Source organism: Callospermophilus lateralis, chromosome X (genome assembly GCF_048772815.1).
Source record: "Callospermophilus lateralis isolate mCalLat2 chromosome X, mCalLat2.hap1, whole genome shotgun sequence".
NCBI classification, from domain to species: Eukaryota; Metazoa; Chordata; class Mammalia; order Rodentia; family Sciuridae; genus Callospermophilus; species Callospermophilus lateralis.
The window spans coordinates 101,616,817-101,626,300 of NC_135325.1; the positions used below are offsets into that span (position 1 = coordinate 101,616,817).

Sequence of the window (9,484 nt, forward strand, 5' to 3'; positions counted from 1 at the left end):
CCCACCACTTGATATGCTAATCATGTTTTAGAGTTGTTGTTTGATTTTCCCATGGTGTGTGATGATTTGCTAAGAGATGCTATGATGTATGTGAAGTCCCTGCCTTCCTCAAAGAGTGTACAAAACTGCTGCAAACCCTGGGCTCAGGGCCTCTCAGCGTCACCAGTTGCTGTGTGCGCGCAGAGGACTGAGCTAGCTCGCAATAAACACCTCTTTACTGCTTACATCCATCTTGGTCTCTGGTGGTCTTTTGGGGGTCCCGAATTCGAGCATAACAATTCCTTTTTAAATAAACTCTGCTTTATATGCTTGCGAGCTTATCTAATGTTCAAACTTAAACATGTGAGACAGCACATAAATATGAATCTTCTATCTGTGAATTTTTAAGCTTTATTTTATTTATTTATTTTTATGCAGTGCTGAGGATCAAACCCAGTGCTTCACATGTTCAAGGCAAGCACTCTACCACTGAGCTGCAGCCCCAGCCCTATCTATGAAAATTTGAAGGAAAAAATTGTTCTAGTTTTGCTGTTGTACCTCAAACTGCAAAAGTTGTGACCACAGTGTTTACTTAAGATGGAAAAGACATTAAATTTGTGTATGTAAAAGAAAATACCATAGTACATATAAGGTTCAATACGATCTGAAGTTTCAGGCATCCACTGGGATCTTGAAATACATCCTTTTCAGGTAAGGGGAGACTTGGATGTTCTTGTCTGAAAACTCTTGGGAGGAAATATATCTTCAGAAATGGTATCAAACTTGATAAGCAATTTGTCCAAAGTAGTACTGATTAGTTTAGGACTTGTGAACAATAAAAGTTCCTCTGGAAGATACAGGCAAAGATTTTTAGGAGGTTGTTGTTTAGGTGAGTCTGAACTTTGAGGAACAGATCAGGACTGGGTATAATGTTTCAGGAGTCTTAGCAATTAATGAAATGAAGGTAGTTAAGAACAACAGAATTGATGGGATAGCAGAGAATGTTTGTAATGAGGGAGAGTCCTGAAGTTTGAGGTTTTTGAGGACAAACCTCAGATAGACACTAGTATTTAAGGGGTGAATGGAAGCATATAGTGGACAGCAGAGGGAACTAATAAGGAGCAGCCAGATTGACACAATGAAAATCAGTAGGATCTGACATCACAGAAGAAAAAAGAGGATTGATTTTTCAAAAGGAAATGTACAGAAGTCAGTGCTACAAAAAGGTAAAGTTGGAAGAAACTTGGTTTATTGGGTAGGGAAAGTCACTGATGGTACCCTTAGAACATTCTCTTTAGTTTTATGTTTGGGAATTAAGATACAGAGAATGTAGACAAGAAAATAATATAGCATGTAAGAAACCTGAAACTGTTTATATTGTATTGGGAAAGGAGTTAGTAGAGGAGAAGAAATTGGAGAGGACAGTGAAGAGGTAATGAATACAGCAAACTTCCTAAGGAATTCAAACATCTTCCCTAAGGAGATGGGAAAGGCTGGGATCCACAGATTTTTTTTCTTTTGCTATACTGGAGATTGAACCTATGGATGCTCTGTCACTGAGCCATTTTCCTAGCCCTTTTATATTTTTATTTTGAGACAGGTTCTTGCTGTGTTGCTGAAGCCGATCTAAAACTTGCTTTCCTTCTGTCTCAGCTTCCTAATTGCTGGGTTTACTGGATGTGCCACCATCCCAGAACAGAAGTATTTAAAGTTGAGAAGAGAAAATTCTTTCTGTGGGAGTAAGTGAGGTAGGAGCTATGCAGGAATTGAGCAAAGAGCAGTCCCTTCTCCCCACTCCATAATGGGAAACCCTACCCATGCTTATATATAGTATTCTCCAGAAACTCTTGGAAATATCTGAGATCCAGCATCTTCACTAGGATTCACTTCTCCCACACATTATCTCATCATCCATCACAGAACTCCAGTCCAAAATGTGGAGCTCTTAAGTGTCTTTTCCCTGAATCAGAACATGCGCATGCATTGTCGCCTGCGTCCTTCATAGCTCCGTGTCTTCCCAGAACACCATCTTGGACTGGGTTCCCTTTCTTCAGCCATTGCAGTTGTGCTCTTTCTGGTGCTCCTTGCTATCCTTATCATACGGCTTCATCTTGTAATCTTCAACTGACAAGTTCTTACTTCAGTTGTGTACAGGATATACAACTGAGCTTGGTTCCCATTGCTGCCAAACCTTCCCCACAGCAGCAGTGCAAGCCTAAGCTTTCTCTCTCACACCTGTCAGCGCTGCTTCCTCTCCTGAGGTTTTTTTTTTTTGTTTTTTGTTTTTTGTTTTTTTTTTGTTTTTGGTACTGGGAATTGAACTCGGGCATTCAACCACTGAACCACATCCCCAGCCCTATTTTGTATTTTATTTAGAGAAAGGGTCTCACTGAGTTGCTTAGCTCCTCACTTTTGCTGAGGATGGCTTTAAACCTGAGAGCCTCCTGTCTCAGCTTCCCGGGCTGCTCAGATTACAGGCGTGCAACACCGCGCCTGCTCTCCTGAATTTTGAAAAAATCCCTTCTTGCACCTATTCACCTTCCTAAAGTCAGAGATCCACAACCCCATTCTCCACCCAACTATCCATCTTTGATGCCTCCCTCCCTCCTTCCCAGCCTCCTTGCTCAGAAAATCTCTGATTTCCGCAGAAGCATCTTCCTTTTAGATTCGGAGTGTTTATATGATTGAAGGACTCGCCACCTCCTGGGTTAGAGACTCTGTAAAGGACCTACTTTCACCCATCCCAAACAGTCTCACTGCAGTCCCTGTCTCGGCCACCTTGCTCATACTCCCTCCCAGTAGGTGGCACTATGTCAAGGAAGGCTAGTCCGAGAAGGCCACCTTGCTCACACTTCGGTCCAGTAGGTGGCACTCTGTGAAGAGAGGTGGGTCCCGACAAGCTTTGCGGCATGACTCAGCATTTGTCTGTCCGTGTCACATTGTCGCGGCACGTGGTGGTGAGAGGAGCCGCTTTCTTCTTCGTGAGGAGACTGAGGAGGTTGAGGGAGGAGGAGGCCAGGACTGGGCCAGGACTGAACAAAGACTGAAATAGCACTGAGCGAGGACTGTGGGGAGAGAGTTGGTGGCTGCAGACTCCCCGGGCCGGGGCGGAAGTAGCAGCGGTGAAGCCGTCGCTCTACTTCCTAGGCCGCAGCAGCCATGGCGGTGGAATTTGGCGACCATGCCAGTGGCTTTCGCCATAACGAGGTGGTCCGGTTCATTAATAATGAAGTTCTCATGAACGGTGGTGGCCCGGAGTTCTACATGGCCTTTCGCTCTCGGCCCTGGAACGAGGTGGAGGATCGGCTTCGCACTGTGGTGGTGGACCCGCAGGTGCCTCGTGCCCTCAAGAGGGCGTGCACCTGGAGCGCCCTGGCCCTGGGCGTGCGAGTGGTGGCCAGGCAGCGGGAGCAGCAGGGGCGTCGGGTCCGTAGGCTGCAGGATCAGTTGGAGGAGCGCGAGGCGGCTTGCTGGGCGCTGGCTTCCGAGTTGCAGCGGCTGCGTGAGGAGCGCGATGATGCTACCACTCAGCTGCGCTTCACTCAGGTTGCCTTGCAGCAGGCGATGGATGAGCGTGAAGTGCTACGTGGGAGACTACTTCAGGCTGAGAGGTCAGCATTGGCAGATCCATTGCCCCCAAAGGTTATACCTATTATGGCAGCCCAACAGCATGGTGCTGTGGCATGGTCCCTGGAGGGAGAGGAGCAGGCAGAGGTGGTGGCAGCTGGAGCACAGGGCATGCCACATGTAGAGGCCCAGATGCCAGCCCCAGCACCTTTGCTTTATGTGCCAGGACACCCATGTCCTTGGTCCCAGGCAATGCAACCACATGTGCAAATGCCAGTGCCCCATCCAGTGCCAATCCCAGTGGGATTCCCATACTCAACACCTCTACAAGTCCCTATAGTAATGGAGTCAGAATCGGCAGGAGCAACAGCCACAACAGTGGCAGCAGTTGCATCCCAGGTGCCTCCTGCAGTGACCTATCCACCCAGCTTGTGGGCTCCAGTGGGGTGCCAGGAGGGAATGGCTCCTCAATGTGTCCAGAGTTGCCTCAGCTGCCAGGGCCAGGGTGAATATCCTGAGAACCTCCCAGGCAGATGCAACCTGGGAGATCTAACAAGCCCCAAGCAAAAAGAAGGTCCTGAGGGTTCCCAGGGAATGACTTCCCTGGGGGAAAGCATGAGCCAAAGCCTGGAGGGTCAGGAGAGGCCCCAGGGGAAAGACCCCTCCGGGAAGAGCATTAGCCTTACCCAGGAAGAGGGTAAGGAGAGGCCCCAGGGGACAGACCCCCTGGAGGAAAGCAGCAGCCACATCCAGAAGGAAGATACAGCTATGACCCAGGGGACTGCTCCCCTGGTGGCTAATGGGAGCCTGGGGCAGCAGAAAGATCCAGAGAGACCCCAGGCAACCCCCCTGGGTAGCATTAAGAGTCAGGGTATGAAAAAAAGCCCAAAGAAACAGCAGTCTCAGGTTCAGAAGGCCAAGCAACTCCAAGGGAAAAAAACCTTGGAATCCCAGCAACTGGAGAAGTCTGCCTCATGCTCCAGTCAAGTGAATTGGATCTGCTCATGGTGTAAAGCTGTGAATCTTCCGTGGCGTCTAGCCTGCTATAAATGCAAGAGAGCCTACATGCCAGTTGAGAGTGGAGGTGATGACCCAGGAAAATCTCACTAATTTTAGAAAGGTAAGTAAAGGTGGAAATATTCCAAAGAGAAAACAGTTTCCTAAGACCCCCCCCCCCAACCTCTGATCAAAAAGTAATTTATTCAGAGAAAATTTGTAACAAAAAATTTTGAAACACTGAACTTCTATTTTCTCCCCACCTCCTTGTTGGATGTTAGCATCCACATATCAAGAGAGAACATTCCACCTTTGATGTTTTTGGAACAAAAATTATCATAGAGAATATTATTTAATGCATTATTCTATTATCCAGATTAACCACTTTTAATAATTTGGGGCCCACATACATACAAAATGTATGTAATTATATTCTTGTTTTATTCATTTATAACAAAGATGGGACTATAGAATATTGGACTCCTTAGTTAAAGACATCTCCTCATTACACTTAAGTTTACAAGGTGGTAGATTCTTTTTTTTCTTTCTTTCTTTCTTTTTTTTTGAACTGAGGATTGAACCCAAAGGCACTTTATCGCTGAGCTATATCCCCAGTCCTTTTTGTTTTGTTTTCTACTTAGTGCCTCACTGAGTTACTGAGGCTGGCCTCAAGCTTACAATTGTCCTTCCTCAGCCTCCCAAGCCATGTGCATCACTGCTTGGCAGTGGATTCTTTTTTTGTTTTGGGGTACTAGGGATTGAACCCAGAGGTGTTTTTCCACTGAGATATAGCCCTTGTCCTGTTTATGTTTTTATTTTGAGACAGGATCTCATTAACTTGTTGAGGATGTGTCACCTCCAGAGTCACTAGGGCTTACAGGTGCGTACCACTGCCGCAGTCTGGCTGGGCACAAATAACTGAGCCGCCACAAAGCCTTATAGGTTCAAACAGCAATTCTTTATTCCCCAACTCTCACCGGCACTGCACACACACTTCCTGGGAACACACTCTTTCCACCGGGCTCCACGCCCAATCTCCCCGAACCCCCTGGAGAACTGCATGGGAACTCCAAAGTAGTGGGCGCCCAGGCAGATTCCTGGGAGCCGCCCTATTCCAGGAGCACAGTCCATATACAACTCAATCAATACAGCATCACAGCAATTATATACAGCTTAACTCAAATCATCATCACGTCACCTTTCAACCATTCCCTCTGGCAATATGCCAGGCGTCATTCTGACTGGCTGTGGCTCTCAACATACCACCATATCAAGCTTGCTTTTTTTTTTTTTAAATAAGGTAGTCGATTTTTTGCGGGGGGGGGGGGGGCTACTGGGGATTGAACTCACGGCACTCACCCACTGAGCCACATCCCTAGCCCTATTTTGTATTTTATTTAGAGACAGGGTCTCACTGAGTTGTTTAGCACCTCGCTTTTGCTGAGGCTGGTTTTGAACTATCCTCCTGCTTCAGTCTCCCCAGCTGCTGGGATTACAGGCATGTGCCACTGAGCCAGTCAGATGGTGGATTCTTGACAGCTATTATGGACTGGTTGACACTCCAGAGAACTAAAGTTATGAAGTTTTCACCCCCCACTCCTTTCTATTTTCTTCTTAACCTCTTTTTCTTGAAAATGCCATTTATTTTTTAGCAGCCATCTGCTTTTAGAGTGATAAGCTATGTTGAATTTTAGGAACACCACTTTTCCTTGAAAATATTACTGATCCTTTGGAAATTACTATAGTGTTCATGTTTGCTTCTTTTTGCTTTTTAACTTTGGTAGGTGAGGCCGTTTTTGTATCTCAGCCCCACCGAAGTTGTTACTGCAGAAGATGAACCTGTCCCGTTAAAAGATCTTCCCAGAGCTTGAAAGAATACCTCAATTTTGATTGATGCACACTTCATTGAGACCCCACCTTCCCACTGCTTGAAGCCAAGAAGAGAGAAAAGGAAGAAGAGATGCTTTGGCACTTATTAGTGGGACAATGAAGAACAAAATAGTTATGCTAGAATTTAATTTCTTCAAGGGATTAACTTAAAACTGTTGAGGGTTTGTATTGTTAAATTCTATATATGATAGAAAACTTGTTTAATTTCATTTAACTCATTATTGAATGCTTTGTGCTTCTTAGGAGTTGGAACTATACGATATTATCTCTTGTATACATCATAATTTTTTTTGGTGAGTTTGGTTTGATGATAGGAAAGTACATAACTCCCACATTAGATTAGGAGTGTTTTCTTTGCCTTACATGTAATATAAACTTGGATAAAGCTGATTTAAATATCATTCATATCCATTTCTGTATTTCTGGGAGGCAACTTGAAAAAAAAAATTCATGAAAGGACTTGAGTGACCAAACTGCACATCTCATTGGTCCCAAGTGAGACAAATGAGCAGTGGCAAAAATCAGGAAAATGTCCTGGTAAAATCACAGGCACGGCTTTTCTGATCCTCTGCCTGTTTCATTTCTTGAGTCATACCTATTTTTCTGGCTGACCTTTAACCTGTCTAAAAGATCACTGGGTTGTATTAAAAAAAGTGTTGTTTTGGTGGGGAGAAGGGAGAGTGTTCACTACATAACCAAGTCCTCAACCCCAGGCTATCCCCATCCCAAGTCCCTTTCCATTCAAGAGTGTATGTATGGTGCATGCCTGTAATCCCAGTGACTCAGGATTCTGAGGCAGAAGGATCGTGATTTCAAAGCCAGCCTCAGCAGCTTAGTGAGGTCCTAAGCAAGTCAGTGAGTCTCTAAATAAAATACAAAAAAGGGCTGGGGATGTGCTTTGGTGCTTAAGTGCCCCTGGGTTCAATCCCTGGTACCAAAACAAAAAGTGTATTGAGAAAAATGCTTTCCAAAGACAGAAAACAGGGCCAGTGCTCTATGTATAGATGGTGCTTCTCTAGGGAGGATTGTTTGGGTTAATAATAGACCTGGATGAGGCCAGCAGGCTCCAGAATGCCCCTGAGCCTCTTGCCTTCCACTGGGTGTGTTATCTGCAGATTCACTGATCCTCCAAGGCAGTAGCAAGGCAAGGAGCCAGGGTAGAGCCCTGTGGGAGGTTAGATCTGCCTCCAGTGTGAACAAAAGGTGTCACAGAGTTTCCCTGGAGATCCTGTCCATCTCACTAACATTGTCTGAGTTTTCTGATCCTAACTTGCAATAAAGAGTTTGTACTTGCCTTATATGTCTTGTGTCATGTGTGTGTGTGGAGCTTTGGGAGGCTAATTTGCTTATGCTTCCCTCGATTTCACTGAGGTGAACGAAAGTTCAATCTTATTTACCATTGGAGGGCCCTTGTGAATTATCCAAGAATTGGAGGTGTGCATATGAGACCTTTCTTTATTCCACTTTGATTATCCTTACTACTTGCACTGTCCAAATTCATGAAGTACCTTAGAGGTGGGAATGTCTGCTCTTGTAGGAGCAGTTGTGGGAGATAGCAGTGTCTGTCAATATTGCAAGTTCTCCCTACATGTATAATGCAATCATTCTCTTCTGGTTCTTGCCTTCTCCCTGCGGTCCTGGCAGGGCATAAGGGATGTTCAGGTATTATAAGCAGGGATCTATGTAACTTTCTGTTCTCTAAGTCACTCCCCTTTCAGGAATTCAAGATGATAAGATTGTAGAAAACCAAGTACAAAATGGCAGCATAAACCTCTTCTGAGACAAGGGATAGAGGAGAGGCAACAATCTAGATAACTTAGAATGCATGTGGTGAGATGAGGGGAAAAAAACAAAAATGATGCTGTGAAACCATAAATTTACCTTAGAGATATGAATAAGAAAGAGTAAATAGCTGGGTGCAGTGGCACATGCCTGTAATCCCAGCAGCTCGGGAGGCTGAGGCAGGAGGATTGAGGGTTCAAAGCCACTTAAACAACTTAGCAAGGCCCTTAGCAATTCAGTGAGAACCTGTCTGTAGATACAAAAAAGGGATGGGGATGTAGCCAGTGGTTAAGTGCCTGAATTCAATCCCCAATACCAAAAACAAAACAAAAAGCAAACCCAGTAAATGACCTGATGACTTGGACAGGAGTACAGGAAAAAGAAGACTGTCAGGGGGAACAAATATTTTGTGGAGGAAGTAGGAAGAACATTATATTTTGTATATCCTATTGGCCTCTGCACATTGGGAGATATGGGTACGTGCAGGTATTTTTTTTTTCTTACAGGTCTAAATATAGTGCTGCTGGTACAATAAAGAAGAGAAATAATGATGGTGGAAGAAAAAGAAAAGGAATTAGGTGTGGCCACAGCTGCTGCCAGTAGTGATGGTGGCAGTGGACCTTGAAAACTTGCCCCTGATGCTCTACAGAAGGTGACAGTGATAGAGGAAGGATATGTGTATTTCTTGAGCAAGTGAGTACAGTGGAAGTAGCAAGAGGCCAGTTAAGAGTCTATGAGGAAGCAGGAAAAAGAGCAAAAACAGCAAAACTCTTTAGAGAAGTGGAGGATAATAGCAATAGTCTCCTCACCTATTCCTTTACTTCATCATACCTCCTACTGAAGATAGACAGCAGAAGTGTTGCCTTTAAATTCCCATTTCTATTTCCACCTTTAGTACACAATTTCTCATTACCTTTCCACCCCTACTAGTAAAAGCAGAACCAAAAGAAACAGCTTGAATAAGTATGTCCTGTGGGACATCTTCAGCTAGCATTTTGGTGGGTGTTGGAAGAACTTCTCTGGGAGGCAATAGGAGGCAAAAACCTCAGTAGCAGAAGGGACAAGAACAAAGGGATCAGCATGACTCAAGATCCTTACTGAGGAAAGAATAGTACCTGGGAAAAACCAGGGGACTAGAATGGTGACAGTGGCTTTTTAGAAAAGTATTTCATGGATGAATCCATCCTTTGAATGAAGAAAATATCTATCCTAGAATGGAGTTGAAGCTTTGTGTTCTGATGGAGCCAGTCCTCTCTTATTTCACAAATGT

General features: G+C 44.7%; 1 pseudogene; it reads left to right on the forward strand.

Annotated features, from left to right (window-relative positions):
• Positions 1-3,138: 3,138 nt before the first annotated feature.
• On the forward strand, positions 3,139-4,656 carry LOC143638666 (testis-expressed protein 13C pseudogene; annotated as a pseudogene).
• The last annotated feature ends 4,828 nt before the right edge of the window (positions 4,657-9,484 follow it).